Consider the following 20,365-nt stretch of genomic DNA (forward strand, 5'->3'; position numbering starts at 1 on the left):
TGTTCTTCTGTCCGAGCTGAACTGGCCTGTTTATGCCTTATCACGCTCAGTCACTCGTGTGTCCAGTTCAGTCCTATCCGACTCTTTGTGACCCCGTGGACTGTAACCCACCAGCCTCCTCTGTCCATGGGATTCTCCAGGCAAGAATACTGGAGTGGTAGCCACTGCCTCCTCCAGATGATCTTCCCACCCAGGGATCGAACCCGAGTCTCCTGTGTCTCCTCCACTGCAGATGGACTGTTTACCACTGAGCCACCAGGCAAGCCCATTATTGCTGACCCTCTTCCCTAATTTCTGTGTCCTGTGTGTGAAGAATCGTCTGCCAATGCAGGAGACTCGAGTTTGATCCCTAGGTGGGGAAGATCCCCTGGAAGAGGGCATGGCAACCCACTCCAGCGTTCTTGCCCGGAGGATCCCATGGACAGAGGAGCCTGGCGGGCTGCGGTCCATGGCGTCGCAGAGTCAGACATGACTTAGCGACTAAACCACTACCACCGCCGCCAAGGTCGAACGTGTATACAAATTGTTAGAAAGTAGATGACAACTGACTAGTGAAGGTATAAAGTAATACTGGAATTCAGAGGAAGGTATTGATGACAGGGGGAGACACGGGGTCGCAAAGAGTCAGACACGACTGGAGCAGCTGAGCGCGCACACGCGCACGTGAGCAGTAATGCTTGGTAATGACGTTCGCGGTTAGGAGGGTCTTTAGGAGGACAGTCAGGTTTACTCTCCTATAAGGGGGCTCTGTGGGGAGGCTGAGGGCATTACCTAAGGGCCTTGGAAAAAGGGATTCTAACTAGGTATTTAAAAGGTTATATGAGTTTTATTGGGTAGCTTACTCAGACTAACATTTCTCCCCAGTTCAGTTCAGTCGCTCAGTTGTGTCCGACTCTTTGCGACCCCATAAACTGCAGCATGCCAGGCATCCCTGTCCATCACCAACTCCTAGAGTTTACCCAAAGCCAGGTCCATTGAGTCGGTGATGCCATCCAAACATCTCATCCTCTGTCGTCCCCTTCTCTTCCTGCCCTCAATCTTTCCCAGCATCAGGGTCTTTTCAAATGAGTCAGCTCTTCACATCAGATTTCTCCCCAAGATGCCCTGAAAGAGTTTTCCAGTCTCTGTTATGAGTAGAGCTCTTCCAGAAAGTGGTATGTTTTATAAATTAAACTTATAGTGAAAGGGATCAGTGAAACAGCACAAGTCTTTTATTCTTTTAAAATAATATTTAATAAGCAAATAGCTAAATCCCCAATATTCAGGCTACATTTCTTTGACTAGGAAAGTGTCATTTTTAAGAATTGGAAGTTTCCATTCAAACCTTCCTTTATCCCATTGACTTTTCTCTTCCTAGTGATTCTCCAGGCTTGTGGTGTCTTGTTTTTAGGTATGGGGCAAGTGTGGCTGGTTTTTCTGTTCCCCTCTTATTCCCTTCTGCACTTCTCTTTTCACTGCCTCGTCTCATTTCCAAAAGAACGAAAATGTGCATTTTTTTCAACCAGTAGTTTCCAGTTGCAGATGGAAGTATCTAAATTAGATCGCATCCACCTTTTTAGGAGTGCAGAGAGGAACTACCCTGCCAAGCACGTGAAGCATGCTGCCTATGCTTGATACAAGAAAAAAGTTTTACAGGAAATTACAAAGAATGTGGGGAATAATTGCCCATGTTTTCATTACCCAATGACAAATACTATTTTGGAGTATTTCTACAGAGGCCCATTCTTTCTTTTCTGTTTTTCTGGGGTCTGAGTTTATGAGTATATTTTTTCATCATAGTAGTGATTACCTTTCCTCCTAATGTTCTACATAAGCATGTCTGTTTACTACAAACCTCATAAATATCCATTCAGTTCAGTTCAGTCGCTCAGTCGTGTCTGACTCTTTGGGACCCCATGAATTGCAGCACGCCAGGCCTCCCTGTCCATCACCAGCTCCCGCGGAGTTCACTCAGACTCACGTCCATCGAGTCCATGATGCCGTCCAGCCATCTCACCCTCTGTCGTCCCCTTCTCCTCCTGCCCCCAATCCCTCCCAGCATCAGGGTCTTTTCCAATGAGTCAACTCTTCGCATGAGGTGGCCAAAGTATTGGAGCTTCCGCTTTAGCATCATTCCTTCCAAAGAAATCCCAGGGCTGATCTCCTTCAGAATGGACTGGTTGGATCTCCTTGCAGTCCAAGGGACTCGTCATCCAGTGAAATATTCTACTTCGCCACTTCCTGCTCCTAGACATCTAGCACACCTCACTTCTCGTGTCTTCTCATCAGTGTCACCCATGAGTTTTCCAGGACCCGGACGCACAGGCAGGACTGTCAGCCACAAGACCTTAAGTGGTAGCTCATCCACCAGTTTCCACTTTTCCCCTTTCTATTTGCCTTGAACTGATGGGACCGGATGCCGTGATCTTAGTTTTTTGAATGTTAAGTTTCAAGCCAAGCTTATCCCTCCCCTCTTTCACCCTCATCGAGAGGCTCTGTAGCTCCTCTTCACTTTCTGCCATAAGGGTGGTGTTATCTGCATATCTGGGGTTGTTGGTATTTCTCCCGGCAATCGTGATTCCAGCTTGTGATTCATCCAGCCTGGCATCGCACATGATGTAGTGACAGGTTGTATTTTCTTGGGTTCCAGTATCACTGCGGATGGCGACTGCAGGCATAAAATTAAAAGACGCTTGCTCCTTGGAAGGAAAGCGATGACAAATCTAGACCGTGTATTAAAAAGCAGAGACATCACTTTGCCAACAAGCGTCCACAGAGTCAAAGCTATGGTTTTGCCAATAGTTGTGTATAGATGTGAGGTTTGGACTATAGACAAAGCTGAGCACTGGAAATGTGGTGCTGGAGAAGATTCTCGAGAGTCCCTGGGACGGCAAGGAGATCAAACCAGTCAATCCTAAAGGAAATAACCCTGAATATTCATTGGAAGGACTGATGCTGAAGCTGAAGCTCTAATACTTTGGCCACCTGATGCAAAGAGCCAGCTCACTGGAAAAGACCCTGATGTTCGGAAAGATTGAAGACAAAAGAAGAGGGCAGCAGAGGATAAGATGGTTGGACGGCATCACCGACCCAATGGACATGAGTTTGAGCAAACTGGGAGACAGTGAAGGACACGGAAGCCTGGCACACTGCATCCATGGGGTCGAAAAAAGTCAGACACGACTTAGCAGCTCAACAACAGCACCAGTAGCCAGGAAGGATGTTTGTAACGAGGAGCTGCCACCGGGCTTGGAGCCTGGCCTTCCCGGACCGTCTCTGAATTCCAGAGGTCGTCAAACAGCTGCTAATAAAGGGAGGAGCAGCCAAGAAACCCCGGAGAAGGCAGTGGAGACCCACTCCAGTGCTCTTGCCTGGAAAATCCCATGAGCGGAGGAGCCTGGTAGGCTGCAGTCCATGGGGTCGCTGAGTCGGACACAACTGAGCAACTTCACTTTCATTCTTCACTTGCATGCACTGGAGAAGGAAATGGCACCCCACCCCAGCGTTCTTGCCTGGAGAATCCCAAGGACGGGGGAGCCTGGTGGGCTGCCTTCTATGGGGTCACACAGAGTCGGACACGACTGAAGTGACTCAGCAGCAACAGCAGCAGCGCCAAGAAACTACCCGAACAAGATTAAAGGGACGAGAGGAGCTCATCAGATTAAGAGAGAAAAAAGAAAGTGAAGGTCGCTCAGTCATTGTGTCTGCTTGCGACCCCTTGGACTGTATAGTCCGTGGGATTCTCCAGGCCAGAATGCTGGAGTGGGTGGCCATTCGCTTCTCCAGGGGATCTTCCCCACCCAGGGATCGAACCCAGGTCTCCCGCACTGCAGGTGGATTCTTTATTGCAGGCTGAGCCGTCAGGGAAGCGCTGAGACCAGATTAAGGGATTACAAACCTGCTCACCCCCTAATCTTGTCAGCAACCCAACCTGGAACCATTGTTCTAAAACTTCTCATCAAATCCTCATGGGTTGGTGTGTGTGTGAGTCACTCAGTCCTGTGGACTCTGTGACCCCATGGTCTGTGCATGGAATTCTCTAGGCAAGCATACTGGAGTGAGCTGCCATTTCCTTCTCCAGGGGACCTTCCCAACCCAGAAATAAAACCCGGGTCTTCTGCATCGCAGGCGGATTCTTCACCATCTGAACCACCAGGGAAGCATAGTTTTTGGAGGCAGGAGCCCGCCGTGTCCCCCTCTGCCTGGTTAAGTAATCAAGCTGTCCTTTCCTCCCTCACCCAAAACTGTCTCCAAGCTTCAGTTCACCATCAGTGTGCAGGGAAGCTGAGCTCCGGGTCATGTGCTGGAACGTGAGGAGTGAGGGGGCCAAGACGGAAGCCAAGGAGGGCGAGAGGACTCTTTCTAAAAAGACAAATAGGACTTCAAATAATGTGGGCAAAACTCCATGGAGCATTCCCTCAGCGGCGACGGCGTGACATGCCAGCAGTATCTACAGATGTCTCAAGGAACAAAGGGCAGAGATAATCTGTAAATAAACAAGGAGTGCTAGCGGTGCTGGGGAGGTGGAGATTAACTCTGCCTGGGAGGGCTGCTCACCTAGGTCTTGACAAACAAGGAGTTCACTGGCAGACAAAGGAGCAAACACATGTAGGCAGAGGAAACAGCATGTGCGGAGTCCAGGCTCGACAGCCTGGTCTCAGAACCAACGTGGGTCTTCCCTGGTGGTCTCGTGGTTAAGAATCCACCTTCCATCTAGGGGACACGGTGCAATCCCTGATTGGGCAACTGAGATCCCGTTACCAAGGAGCAACTACGCCTGAGAGCTGCAACTAGAGAAAGAAAAAAAAAAAGGTATGTTCCAGGACCCTCAGCCAGGGCATGCGGCTGCAGTAAAGCAAGGCTGGGGACCGGTTCTAAAGAGCCCTGATGCTGTGTGTTGTACAATAAATAATTTGCCCGATCCTTGTCTCTGATCCTATCTCGGTGGCAAACACTAAACCCTTGGAATTTCCTGAGTGATTCTTAGTCACTCATGGTGGCCCCTGGCCACACCTGTTGTTGCTTAGTCGATAAGTCTGTCTGACTCTCTGTGACCCCATGGACCGTAGTGCCCGGCTTTCCTGTCTTTCACTGTCTCCTGGAGCTTGCTCAAACTCACATCCACTGAGTCAGTGACACCATCCAACCATCTCATCCTCTGTTGTCCCCTTCTCCTCCCGCCTTCAATCTTTCCCAGCATCAGGGTCTTTTCCAATAAGTCAGCTTTTCACATCAGGCGGCCAGAGTATTGGAGCTTCAGCCTCACCATCAGTCCTTCCAATGAATATTCATGGTTGATTACAGAATGTAATGAGTTTAATAATATCTGTTGGAATAGGGTCACTTAAAGTAGGCTTATTAAGCAAAGATGCTCTAATTCAAGTCATAGTTTTACAAAAAATTTACAAATAGATGTTTGTGTTACAAATAATTTATGAGAATTTGGAGTTCATATTGAAATGATATTTCAATACAAAAAAAAAAAAAAAACCCAACTGAAAGAAATGAAAAAGTTACCAAAAAATGGAGAACAAAAAATAGCTCCTTGTTTTTTATTAAAAAAAAAAAAAAGCAAGAATATCTTTTAACTGCATGCTAAGTACTGTGCTCTATGCTGATGATAAACTTTCATTCCAAGTGAGGGAAATAGCATTCAAGATGCCTTCAAGGATCTCACAATTCAGAGGGGACACAAAGCTTAGCAGAGAGATAGTGCTCGTGAGATGCCGTGGTGGGACAGTGAAAGAGACTTCTTCAGCATAACTGCAGCAGAGATGAAACTAAAGGCCCTTCTTCATCCCATTCAGACTATTGTTTTTAACCTTGTAATAGGACCTGAGAATGCCATTTAAATGAAAATACTCAAGTAAACATGCCCATTTAAAATGGTCCACAATAATCACAAAAGCCCACAAAAGTCCACAGTAACCCATTGTAAGTTAAATGGCATAACGCCGGTTTAAAACTACGTAGACAGAATAGAATGGAGTACAGAAACAGTATTTGATCTAAGTATGGTATTCCAAATCAGTGAAGGGAGTATGGGTTATTCAATCAATGATTGGAAATAAATGGTAATTTGGAGGAAAAATTATGTCGTATCCATAGTTTTTCTTATTGACAAATTCTAGTTGGATCAAAGATTAAGTATTTTTAAAGCACGTGAAACACTATAAGAAAAGAGTATTTTAAAAATCTTGAGTCAAATGAGATCTTTCTAAACATGACACCAAAGTCAGAAATTCTAAAAGGAAACTGCTCGTAGATTTTTGCTTAGGTTAAATTTTTAAACTTCTGAATTATAGAAAACTGTCAAAAACAAAGGTAAAAATTAAAACAACAATAAAACAGAAAGCAACCTACGTTAAGGGAATTCTTCCGCAGTCCAGTGGTTTGGACTCCAGGCTTCTACTGCAGGGGGCTGGGATGTGATCCCTATTTGGGGAACTAACATCCCACAAGCCTCGTGGTGTAGCCAACAAGACAAAACAAAGCCTAGGTCGTCTGGACTAAAATCCTTAAGACATATGAAGAGCTCTTATAAATGAATAAGAAAAATGTGACTTCCCTGATAAAATGGGAAAATGAAAATGCAATTCACAAAAACAAGCTTTGCAAATAATCATGTGGGAAGATAGTGTTCTTATTAATAGTCAAAGAAATGCAAATTTCATCTCAATAAATGGTGGTGAAGATATTAAGCCTGAAAATATCGTTTGTGCAGAAAGCAGACATTATTATGTGCTGATGGTGATAAGATACCTTGGTAGAAACCTTCTAGATGGGAATATGGTAGTACGTGTAAAAGAGAAAAAGGAGAAAAGAAAATAGAGGCAGGTTGATGAGAAGAGGAGATACTGAAGGGAATATTTTTGAACTAGCCCTTTTCAAGAAATGTATCATAATTTATCTAATATATGCTTCAGGCCAAGGTTGCAGCAGGGTGGCTTTCTCTAGAGACCTCCAGGCCTGCAGACAGCCGCCTTCTCCCTGTCCTCATGTGGCTTTGCTCTGACGTCGTCTCCTCTTCCTACAAGGACACCAGTCGTTAGATTAAGGCTCCACCCTTATTAGCCTGAATTGCTCTTAAAGCCCTGTTTCCAAATACAGTCATAACGAGGGTTAAGACTTCAACATATGGATTTGAAAAGTGTGAAAGTGTTACCTCTGACTCTTTGTGACCCCATGGTCTGTCCAGGCAAGAATACTGGAGTGGGTTGCCATGCCCTTCTCCAGGGGATCTTCTCCACCCAGGGACTGAACTCGGGACTCCTGCACTGTAGGCGGATTCTTTACCATCTGAGCCAAATAGTGAAAAAGCGGAAAGAGCCTAATGGTACAGAAAGTAAAATATTACACAGCCGCCCAAGTCATGAAGTCAATCTATATTTATTAACATGAAAGGCTGCCATGATATAAGACATGGTTGTTTTTTGGTTTTTGTTTGTTTGTTTGTTTGTTTGTTGCCACACCCTGCAGCTTCTAGGATCTTAGTTCCCCAACCAGGGATTGAACCGAAGCCCTCGGCAGTGAAACCTGGGAATCTTAACCACTGGGCCACCAGGGAATTCCCTATAACTTGTTCCTTAACAAGTTTTAAAACAACAGGCATAGTATGATCACACTTTTGCAAAAATATCAGTGTGCATTTGAAAAATAAAGCGAGTGCACTCCAAGGTAAATGAAGTGACATCTGGAGAGCGGAGTTTTGAAAAAATAGATATTCAATTTTATATTTTTATGAATAATATATAATGAATATCTTAACCTTTACGATAAAGGAGAAAAAAGTTATTTTTGAAAGAACAGATCAGTCCTAAATTTATTTCTCCCAGGATTACTTAAAGAAATGGCAAATTCTGATTGCTAATTTTGTGCATAAATAATTGCGAATTGTGAGCCGAAGCGATTCTACAGGGTGCGCGCACACAGAGGTCACTGATGTGAGGCAGATTACAACCTTGAGTGGAAGTGATTCATTTGCAGAAACATTATGAACATAGGAAAAAGTTCATTCGGGCTTGCCCGGTGGTCCAGTGGCGGGGGGAGTCTGCCTGTCAATGCAGGGGACTCAGGGTTGATCCCTGATCCAGGCAGATCCCACAAGCCTTGGAAAAACTGAGCCCGTGGGCTGCAAATACTGAGCCCACAGCCCGCAGTTACTGAAGCCTGCGTGCCCAGAGTCTGCTCCGCAAGGAGAGGCGCCGCACACCAAGGAACCCCGTTTGCTGCAACTAGAGAAAGCCTTTGTGCAGCAATGAAGACCCAGTGCAGCAAGAAATAAATAAATCTTTAAAAAGTTAATCAACCAATGGAACTTAGAGGTGTGTTTAGCTGACACTAGAAATCAGCTGGTTCATCTGATCACTGCAGCCGTCAAACTAATTTAAACCAAAGAGCCCTGTCAGAATAGACAAACGTGCTGGCAAACTCCAAAGACAGTAGGTTCTTTTTTTAGCAGCGTGGACTCCTGTGCACAATCCCAACACCAACTAAATGGACTTTCACAAATAAGCTCACTCTCAAAACCAGGACAAAGACCCAACAAAACAGCATGCGTTAGTTTAATCCCTTTTGGTTTATCCACTAATTCAGTCCCCAGAGTGACAGTTCTTTCCTTTTAGTGAAAAAACCATCCCAATTTGCTGCTAATTTTGAGGTAGTTTTTGTACTTAAAGAACCAAAATTCAAGGAAGGTCCCTCAAATTCGAAGCCCTCAGCCAGGAAACGCCAGCTCGTGTGATGGCCCTTCAGACTAAGCAGTCCTCTGGTGCGGCTGTCTTCTGCAGGGTTGGTGGCCATGTTGTAGCCAGAACCTTCACAATACAGCTTGATCTGCCTAAACAGAAGAAACAGGCCTTTCTCTGTTAGATTGAAAGGTGGCATCAAGGATGGAAATTCGCGTCCTGATTTTTCACCATCCTCAAGTAGTTAACTGATTTATTGGAATAAGTGAAAGCATACTGTGTTTCAACCTCTCTTGGGATTATCAAGTAGCTGACTGCAACCTTTCACAATCCTTCAGCATATGGGTTGCATAATCTTTGGGGAATTCTGCAGAATGTGCTGGTAATGTTTTCCACTTTGACATTCAAGTTAATTATCACTATTGAATCTTTAATACTTAAAAAAATATATGTTGCTTAATTTGTTCATGAATCAGTGGTTTAATAAATGCCAGCATATATACTGAATTATGTTAATGTTTGATATCTTTTGAGCAGTCGAAAGTGCATTAAAAATTAAAATATAATTAATTCTCACTTTCCCATTCTTACACTTTAGGTGATGTTATTTTACACTGTGCTATAGTGTTTTACAAGTTGACAGTCAGTGTTTTGAATTAATGGATTTTTAAAAACTGAATGGAAACTCAATGGAATTTGTGATTTATTTACTGCCTGGGGTGTTGTTCATTGATTTTTCAATTACTGTAAAACTTTATACATCACGGCATGAGACCCTGAGCAATCAGATGAAAGGTACTAGGGGAGTTTTCCTTTCAAACGGGATTATGTAATAAAGACAGAAGACTAAATTAACATCTCTAATATGCCAGCCAGGAACACTGAACTCCATGTTGGTAGGCTTGTGAATGACCTTGCTGAAGTGAGCTTTTGAGAAACAGAAGGTTCAGGAAAGCCCGATCTCCCGCCCTTGAGTCACTGCAAACGTTCAAGACAAACCATTGTCGTCCACAACACTGAAAAGCAAGGACTTCTCGGCTGCAGTGACTGAGCGAGCGGCAGCTGAGATTTTGAAAGTCCTGACAGGCCGTGTTTTCTTATCAGCGTTCGGAGCTGCCAGGAGCGACAGCCATGCTCTGCACCAACACCTAGCCGTGGCCGTGCATTTCACTTCTTTCCGTCTTCCTCTCAGTGGGCACTGCCAGGATTCCTAGCCCCGCCCTGGGCTCCAACACCTGAGGGAACAGAACCCAGAGATGACATTCCCCCAGAGCTGGGTTTTTTTTTTTCTTTTTTTTCAGTCTCTTGCAAGCCCCGTGTCATTGCCAGGAGGCGCGTCCGTGTGGAGCACGGCCCCAGCGAGGAAGCTCACAGGGAGGCGAGGCGAGGAGAGGCTCCCGTGACGGCGGAAGAGGGAGATGCCCAAGGGGAACCCAGAGAAGCTGTCGGCGAGGTGACAGAAGCGGCAGACAGGCTCAGGGAGGCCAGACGGAGCCCCAGCAAGCCGCCTCCCTGATGAAGCCACGACCGCAGGGACCCAGCCTCCTCAGCCAGCTTGAGCCACGCACCCAGGCTTCTCAGACCCACAGGAGCTTGGCACGTGCCAACAGAAAGGGGAGCGCTTCAGCTGGGGTGAAGGGGCCACTTCGAAGGGAAGAACACAGGCAGGAAGGACAGACCTATTAATGCCTCAGAAAAAACGGGCCTGACCACAAGGTGCTGCCTGCACCATCAATGCCCCACAAGGCCGGGCTGCCCCGGGGTTACTCGGGCAATCTGAGACCAAGCCACAGGAACCACCACAAGGACGCCTGTGCACCAGACGAGGGGGTAGCTGTGGGCTAGCTCATGCTGATAAACCTTCACTAGAGACGCCCTCGGGGCTTCCCTGGTGTGTCAGACAGCAAAGAATCTGCCTGCAACGCAGGAGACCTGGGTGCGATTCCTGGATTGGAAGATCCCCCGGAGGAGGGCATGGGATCCCACTCCATTCTGGCCTGGAGAATCCTCACGGACAGAGGAGCCTGGTGGGCTACAGCCCATGGGGTCACAGAGTCAGACAGGACTGAGCGAAGAAGCACAGCACACAGAGGTCTCTTCAAGAAAACTAGAGACACCAAGGGAACATTTCATGCAAAGATGGGCACAATAAAGGACAGAAATGGTATGGGCCTAACAGAAGCAGAAGATATTAAGAAGAGGTGGCAAGAATGCACAGAAGAACTGTACAGAAAAGATTTTCACAACCCTGATAATCACGATGGTGTGATCACTCACCTAGAGCCAGACATCCTGGAATGTGAAGTCATGTGGGCCTTAGGAAGCATCACCTTGAACAAAGCTAGCGGAGGTGATGGAATTCCAGTGGAGCTATTTCAAATCCTAAAACATGATGCTGTGAAAGTGCTGCACTCAATATGCCAGCAAATTTGGAAAACTCAGCAGTGGCCACAGGACTGGAAAAGGTCAGTTTTCATTCCAATTCCAAAGAAAGGCAATGCAAAAGAATGCTCAAACTACCACACAATTGCACTCATCTCACACGCTAGCAAAATAATGTTCAAAATTCTCCAAGCCAGGCTTCAACAATATGTGAACCGTGAACTTCCAGATGTTCAAGCTGGTTTTAGGAAAGGCAGAGGAACCAGAGATTAAATTGCCAACATCCGCTGGATCATGGAAAAAGCAAGAGAGTTCCAGAAAGACATCTATTTCTGCATTATTGACTATGCCAAAGCCTTTGACTGTGTGGATCACAATAAACTGTGGAAAATTCTGAAAGAGATGGGAATACCAGACCACCTGACCTGCCTCTTGAGAAACCTGTATGCAGGTCAGGAAGCAAAGTTAGAACCAGACGTGGAACAACAGACTGGTTCCAAATAGGGAAAGGAGTACATCAAGGCTGTATATTGTCACCCCGCTTATTTAACTTATATGCAGAGTACATCATGAGAAACGTTGGGCTGGATGAAGCACAGGCTGGAATCAAGCTTGCTGGGAGAAATATCAGTAACTTCAGATATGCAGATGACACCACCCTTATGGCAGAAAGCAAAGAGGAACTAAAGAGCCTCTTGATGAAAGTGAAAGAGGAGAGTGAAAAAGTTGGCTTAAAACTCAACATTCAGAAAACGAAGATAATGGCATCTGGCCCTATCACCTCATGGCAAATAGATGGGGAAACTATGGAAACAGTGAGAGATTTCATTTTCTTGGTCTCTAAAATCACTGCAGATGGTGATTGCAGCCATGAAATAAAAAGACGCTTACTCCTGGAAGGAAAGCTATGACCAACCTAGATAGCATATAAAAAGCAGAGACATTACTTTGCCAACAAAGGTCCATCTAGTCAAAGCTATGGATTTTCCAGTAGTCATGTATGGATGTGAGAGTTGGACTATAAAGTTAAGCGCCAAAGAATTGATGCTTTTGATCTGTGGTGTTGGAGGAGACTCTTGAGTCCCTTGGACTGCAAGGAGATCCAACCAATCCATCCTAAAGGAAATCAGTCCTGAATATTCATTGGAAGGACTGATGCTGAAGCTCAAGCTTCAATACTCTGGCCACCTGATGCAAAGATCCAACTCTCACACAAGAAACTTCAAGCTCTAGTTTTAATAATTTTATTCCTGTCTCAAAAACATAACTTCTGTTTTCTAGAATTTTCCTCATTCTGTTCTGGCGTCTCTTAGCTGGTGAATCTGCCCTCGGTCCTTCGGTCACCTCCAATTGGAACAGGTGCCCCTGCAAAGCCATTGCCCCCTTGGGCACAGGGCTGGTCCCCAGTCACTGTCTGGCATCCGCGCATCCACCCGGCCTGGCTGCCTCCCGCCCGAGCACCTGCCGCTGGTCTTCAGGCTGTGCTCTGTGGCATTCAGGATCGAACCCATGCCTCCTGCACTGCGGGCGTGACGCCATAGCCCCTGGGCTGCCAGGGAAGTCTAGCGACCCCTCGTTTCTTTGCCCCAGTCCTTTCCTGACCCAGGTTCCATCCCTGGGTGGGGAAGATCCCCTGGAGGAGGGCAGGGCAACCTACTCCAGTGTTCTTGCCTGGAGAATCCCATGGATGGGGGCGCCTGGCGGGCTGCAGTCCAGGGGGTCACAGAGAGTCGGACACGACTGAGCAGCTGAGCAGACCCTTGCAGCGGGTGCTCAGGGTGGCCTCTCTGATCGCCACACTGTCTTCCGCCTCCTCCTTGATGAGGCCTGCAGAAGCCCCTCCGGGAGCTCCTTACCCGGGATAGGTCCGCACCACGCGGGCCCTGCTTCCTCCAGCTGAGAAGAGCAAGGCAGTTCAGGAAATTTTGCTTTTGAGGGTCAAGGAGGAAATCTTATTTTATATCAATTCTTTGTTAAATGTAGATCTATTATAAATGTGTCTTCTGGCTCCTCTGGGTCTTGGTTGCTGACAGGGGCGTGCTCTCGTTGGGGAGCGCAGGGGCACCTCTGGTTACCTGGCTTCTCGTGGCAGGAGCTTCTCTTTTCGCAGAGCGCAGGCTCTCAGGCACAAGGCCGCGAGCGGCCGTGGTTGCAGGTCCAAAGTGCAGGGTCACGTGTCCTGGCCCACAGGCTTAGTAGCGCCCCCACACGAAGGGCCTTCCCGGCCGAGAGAGCGGACCAGCGGACCGCACATCGCAAGGCAGACTCCTATTCGCTGGACTGCCAGGGAAGCCCTACTTCAACTCTTGTGAATAACGTTTCTAAAACCGGGTGGATTTCTTGCCTGATCCCTTCCTCAGTAAAGCAGGATGGGATGTATCTCAGAGTCGTCACTCCAAACATTCAGTTCAGTTCAGTTCAGTCGCTCAGTCGTGTCCAGTTCTTTGCGACCCCATGGACTGCAGCACGCCAGGCCTCCCTGCCCATCTCCAACTCCCGGAACTTGCTCCAACTCATGTCCATCGAGTTGGCGATGCTCTCCAACCATCTCATCCTCAGTCGTCCCTTCTCCTCCCGCCCTCAATCTTTCCCAGCATCAGGGTCTTTTCAGATGGAGGTTTACAGCGACAGCTCATCCGACAAGAGGGCTCACCACGAGCAGGACCAGACCCTGGAGTCCCTGGCGTGAGTCACCCCTCTGGTCATTTGGTGTTCTCCGGCCAGAGACAAGTGCTGTGAGAACAGATAAGCCCGGGACCCAGGAGGCGAAGCTCTGAGGAGCAGAGGAGCTGTTAGACTTTCGGTGCCACAACCGCCAAAGTGGCCCTCGAAGCGACGCAGCCTCCGGAAAGGGGCACGAGCATCTTGGCGAGTAAATCCCTGCCCAGAAGTGCCCAGGAAATTCGTTTTAAAGGCTCTGCTTTCGGGTTATCTGAAGAGCCTGGATGAAGAGACCCAGCGTAGGCTGCAGTGAACGGAGGTTAAGCATTCCTAGAAAGTCATAACCCTTTCACCTCCAGCTCGGGTGGCTTGTGGACATACTGTGGCCAGCCGCAGCCTAGACCCACTCAGGGCCCTGCACAGCCTGCCTGGTATCCTCCAGACCCTGCGAGAAGGCGGCAACAGCCTAGGAGGGTGACCGAGGGAAGATTCAGGGATACGTCCCGCCCTTAGTCTTCGAGACAGGTGGGTCACTTTGGCCCCAGTTAGAAGTGAATCCCCCAAGCAAATGTCAGAGCTGTGATGCAGAGTAGACAGCAGCCGTGATATCTGGGGAACTAACCACATCATTTCCCCTTATCTCTGCTGGGAGAGCAGCTGACTGCTACAGGTCTGCTCCCAAGAGATCAGATGCCCCCACCTGGACTGCAGGAGACGGGGTCAGAAGATACTGCTGCCCCAGCAGCTGGGGGTGACGGCAGAGGCCTGCCGCCCCTCCCCTTGCAGCCGCTGTGAAAGCAGCGTTGACAGTCTGAGAGCCTTGATGCACCTGCTCACCTTGAGCTTGTCTTAGTAACTGTGATTCTAGATGGTCAGCTTTTATCCTGATCTTTAGCCTCCATCTTGCATTTACTTTTTAAGCTTCATAGTGAATATGAATGAACGCGCTTACTTAAGGATTCACCTAGTGCCTATTCCTTTGTGTGTGGCTTTTATCACAGCGATTGCAAACTCCTCTAGGAGGATCATCTGTGTAAATATTGCCTCTAGCATTTATATTGGGAAATACTCGGTTGCCTTCTGCTTATTGTTAGTTCAGGGAACCCGTTCATTCTTAAAAGGTAAACTCTCTGCAGTCGAATCAAATGACTCAGGTCTTCACCTCCAGCGAGGCCGCCCGGCCTTTCCTTACAGCCCCAGACAGGGGTCCAGGGTCCCGAGCACACCTCACTCACCTGTCCCGTTATCTGAAAGTGTGTTCCCTTCTTTCCCAGAGTCTCCCTACCGACTCTGACCAATTTCACTGCAAACATTTCTCTGTTCTTTGGGGATCCCACATCACTTACTGGAATCCATGAACCAGCCCTCCAAGATCACACATCACACTGGGTACATGTGTAAATATTTTCCTGGGAATACCCATGATTTTTGTTATATTCTCAAAGGGTCCACGACCCTCTGATCCATAAGGGTGGAAATGGCCTGTCATTTTAATCAATATTCTCATTAAGCTTATACTTCTAGTAGTCAGGCAGCCTCTGGGCTGACCTCTGACCTCACGGTCCTTCCGGTCTGTTCTGCTCATAACGCCACTCAGTTGACCATCAGGAGAACACGAGGGTCACGTCCTTAGCTCTCTCCCATCCCCCAGCCCCCAGCAGCCACTCAGTGGTTCCACCACACTCCTTTTGCGAGTTAGCTGCTTCCCTACCTAGAACTCATCCCCTGTCTCTCCCCACACCCATCCCCACCCCACAGGTCAGGGACCAGCCAAAGACACAACACCCCAGACCAAGAGCAGCCAGGAGGTGGAGTTCAGTTTCAGACGACGGGAGACCTGAGTGGGGCTGTGGCCCGGGGCCTACAGGACTGGGAGCGTCTGCATGGAGCTGAAACCGTTGGAAAAGGATGGGCTCTCCAAGGTTTCAACCTTGAGAATGAAAGAGCTCTCCAATGTAAACAAAAGCGAAAATAGTCAAGTGTTTATGCTGACTGTCTACAGCACTTAGGTGCTGGACCCAGGGCTCTGCAGAGCCCACTTGAACACCTACAGAGCAAATGTGGGATGCTACACGAACATCTCATGGGGGGAGGGGAGCTTCACAAGGTTATAATTTGCCTGCAAAGTGTTGTGAACAAAGTACTTGGCAAAAAATAGGTGAGTTATGTCCCTAGTCTTTGCCTCAAAAATTGTAATTTAGAAAAGCACTGGCGTTGAAAGTGGTTTAAAGCGGCGACATCCTTAATAGGTGCCTATTAAATATACATCTTTCTATTAACATTTTTCAGGGGTATGATGACAAAGTCAATCTACAGTAGAGAGAGGGAAAGTACACTTTGCGTTAATAATTAGTGACTCAGTAATGCAGGCATGTCCTTAATTACTGTAACCTATGCAACTCACCCCAGGCATAATTATGCAGGAAAGAATTCACGTCTTCCTAGCAACACATTCTAAACCATTACTGTTGGTCTCTAAGGAGAAACTGTGTCCACAGTTAGGTTAGGTGTTTAACGTTATGAGTCAGTGTTAATATTAAACTAGGGCTGCAGAGAGAGCAAAAAACCGGCCGTGGTGCACAGCGGAAGGACCACGCTGCTACTGAGGCGGACAGCTGGGAGCGGCCCAGCTAGGAGTTACTGCGACGGCAGAGCAGGTGGGAAGGCGGCAGCGCAGAGGCAGGCCCGAGCCTCCTAAAGGCCCTGGCGACACAGCGTCCACCTCTGCAAAGGACAGCGGGGAGAGTCGGGGCTGGGCGAGTCTGGCCAGCTGCAGCGGAGCGGGGTCCCAGCCTCAGGCACAGAGCTGCGCGAGCCTGGCTTCTCCCCGGGTCCCCACCAGCTCGACAGCAGCTTCGGAATTCCCCGCCCCTCCCCAGGGCTTCTCTGTGCTCTTTGGAGCCCCGGACTTTCATTTATTCTTTTAAACGCATTTATTACTGACTTGGCGGCTCTGGGTCTCGGTTGCTGTGCGCAGGCTTTCCCTCGTTGCGGTTGCCGGGCTTCTCGCTGCGCGTCTCCTCTTGCTGCGGAGCGCCGGCTCCAGGAGCACAGGCTCCCGCAGTCGCGGCTCCGGGGCTCAGGAGGTGGGGTTCCCGGCTCTAGAGCGCAGGGTCAGTGGCTGCGACTCACAGGCCCAGGTGCTCTGTGGCGGGTGGGATCTTCCCAGACCAGGGATCAAACTCACATCCTTGGCTTTGGCAGGCAGAGTCTCACCCACTGTACCACCAGGGAAGTTTGAGCTCTTTATTTTTATTTATGTATTTGTCAACAGATATTTATGTATTTGGCTGCGGCAGGTCTTACTTCAGGCAAGTGGGACCTTTTAGATGTGGCATGCGAGCTCTTAGTTGTGACAGGCGAGGTCTAGCTCCTTGATGAGAGGGGGAACCTGGACCCCCAGCATTGGGGACACGGACTCTTACCCTCTGGACCATCGGGAAGTCCCAGGAGTCCTTGAAACACCCTCAGCCCCAAAGCTGGCTTCCCACAGCAGCCCATCAGTGTTCGGACCACACTGCCCAACTCTGCCCCAAATCTGGAGAAATTCCAAGAAGGAGCCCTCGGCCATCACAGCTCTTCTCATCGCACACGTGTCGAAACAGACGCCTGGAAGATCCAAGAGCCGGGCCTGCACCCTGATCTGCCCCCAGTCCAGAGGACGAGTGCCGAATCCCGGGCGGCCAGCCGACAGTGACGTGGGGGAGCCGGCTGCTCGGGAAGAGAAAGTGCGGTGTGCCTCAGGACTCCTGAGCACATGGACCTTTGAGGACGATCAGAAAAGCCCGGTTCCAAATGACTGGAAGTTTTCCTTTCACAAAGTCACCTCCTGCCCATTCCTTTCCTCTGGAAACGGTCTTGGATGGCCCTCGCCATCATCACCCAGGTATGGGCACAGGGACTCCGGTCTACTAGACTCCCTTGAAAATGCAGTGAGCGCCGGCAAAGGACGGGAGGAGGAGGCCAGAGCGACAGCAGTTTTTGATGCTATTCCAGAGCAAGGCCCACAGCACAGAAAGCCAGACTCCGACAGCAGGTGTTTGCAGCAACATCAGCATTTATTTGCAGCAAGGGCTTCTGGTGGCTCGGTCAGTAAAGAACCCGCCTGCAAGGTAGGAGTTCCAGGTTTGATCCCTGGGTCAGGAAGATCCCCTGGATAAGGAAATATCAACCCACTCCAGTATTCTTGTCTGGGAAACCCCATGGACAGAGGAGTCTGGTGGGCTACTGTCCAGGGGGTCACAAAGAGTCGGACACGACTGAGCGACTTAACTACCACCTAGCAAGGGAGTAGGAAATCACTCTCAGATCCACTCCGTCGTGGACTCTGAGTTAGGACTGTTTTCAAGGGGAAGAACAAAGAACCTGGAGTTAAGCACCTTCTTGTGACATTTCTGTGGCAGTTCCTAGCCGTCGTTTCGGGAGTCAGGATGCCTCTGTTTGCGATTCTCTGACCCGATGACCCGAGGCTCAGGCATCTGTGAGCTCATCCAAGTCTTTCTGTCCGCAATGATCTGTGTGTATAACAGCAATTTTTCTGTGTTAGTATTAGCGACCACAGCAGTCTTCGTCATCTGACTCTGATGAAGTGTTCAGTTGGCAAAGGACTGAGGTCAGAGGGGACAGGAAAGGGACTGAGGTTTGGAATGGAGGGGTTAATCATAAACTCCGTAAGGGGGCTCAGTTTTATGGGACTCGGTTTCCCTGTTAGTGAGCAAGTCCTTGACCTGAAAGCTGCCTCGGGTGCCGTGTCTTCATGAAGGGCTTTGGGCTCACAAACGCCTGGCCGCTCATAGGCTTCGGAGAGTCCCCGTCCTGCCTTGTCTCCACCAATTAGATCTCCCTCGGCCCTTTCCTCTCTCCTCATTGGTTCAGGCAGATGGTCCAGGTCATCAGCAACACGGGCTGAGCTGACTCACTGAGGAACAGTTATCCCTTCCAGAGAAGACGCGCCATTCATTTAGACGCTGGAGCAATTATTTGCTGGCTGACAGTTGTAATTACGTTTTACTGCAGGTAGGAAACCGTTCCAGAAGCCAAGCTAATAGAATTACTGGTTTCTGAAGGGCTTTTGGAACAAGTAATTTTCAAACTGTCAGCACAGCATGGTCAGTGAACTTTCCGCCCGGGATAAATTCCTGCCTCTGTGGCTTCTCATGGCAGGCAAGATGTGGGCTCCTGGATGGGACCCTTTGGAGCAGCAGGAGTAATTTTCCTCCAGGACCGTTTGTTTGAAAATGGAACTTGAGCAAATCATACTTAGAGATATTTCCTGTTTGTTTTGTTTAGCTGCTCAGTGGTGTCCGACTCTTCGCGACCCCGTGGACTGTAGCCTGCCAGGCTCCTCTGGCCATGGGATTTTCCAGGCAAGAGTACTGGAGTGGGTGGCCATTGCCTTCTCCAGGGCATATTCCCGACCCAGGGATCAAACCCGCGTCCCTTTCGTCTCCTGCACTGGCAGGTAGATTCTTTAACCTTAGTGCTGCCTGAGAAGCCCTGATGTTTCATGTTCTTTTTCCGTCGCTAAGTTGTATCCAACTATTTTCGATCCCACGGACCGCAGCACGCCAGGCTTTCCTGTCCTTCACCATCTCCTGGAGTTTGCTCAAACTCGTTCGTGTCCATCGAGTCAATGATGCCATCCAGCCATCTCAGCCTCTGTCGTCCCCTTCTCTTCCTGCCTTCAGTCTTTCCCAGCATCAGGGTCTTTTCCAGTGAGTTGGCTCTTTGCATCAGATGGCCAAAGAATCGGTGTGTCAGCCTTGCATCAGGCCTTCCAATGAATATTCATGACTGATCTCCTTTAGGATTGACTGGTTTGATCTCCTTGCAGTCCAAGGGACTCTCAAGGGTCTTCTCCAGCACAATTCGAAAGCATCAGTTCTTCAGCGCTCAGCCCTCTTCATGGTCCAATTTTCACATTCGTACATGGCTATTGGGAAAACCGCAGGTTTGACTATATGGATCTCTATCAACAAAGCGTTCTCTGCATTTTAATACGCTGTCTAGGTTGCCATAGCTTTCCTTCTGAGGAACAAGCATCTTTTAATTTCATGGCTGCAGTCACCGTCTGCAGTGATTTTGGAGACCTGGAAAATAAAATCAGCCAGCACTAAATCACTGTTCTAATGTTTAATTTCTCTGGGAGTCGGCATTAGATTACATCAACCTAGCCAAGCTCTGTAGCAATAGCAGGGTAAATAATTTTCCCTGGCGTGGTATCCCATGGTAACTCCTCCCTCCATGCTACCCGTTTCTGAAGGGAAGTTAAGGGAAAAATAAACCCAGAGGGCCTTTTAGTCAAAGTTTCTAACAAGGGCACCAACAACTGTAGACAATGATTTTGCAACAAGGTTCTCTATTGATAAGAAAATTCCCTTAGAATGCTTGGCAACATTGGACCCTATCAGCTGATCTGACATTTAACCGAGTTTAAAAAGCGCATCCGTGGTCTGATGGGACAACAGTTTTTTTTTTATTAAGAAGACGTTCAAGGTATTTTTTGCTGCTGTTTTTGTTGTGACTTAAACAAACCCCCTTCCTGCTTTGCCGTCCACTGACTAGCCGAGCTCTGGTTCTGAGTGGCTGTGGCTGTTCTCCGTGCATCCACGAATCAGGTTGTCCTGGCACCTGCCCAGGAGAAGGAGCAAAACGCA

Source organism: Ovis aries, chromosome 7 (genome assembly GCF_016772045.2).
Source record: "Ovis aries strain OAR_USU_Benz2616 breed Rambouillet chromosome 7, ARS-UI_Ramb_v3.0, whole genome shotgun sequence".
In the NCBI taxonomy this organism is placed as follows: domain Eukaryota; kingdom Metazoa; phylum Chordata; class Mammalia; order Artiodactyla; family Bovidae; genus Ovis; species Ovis aries.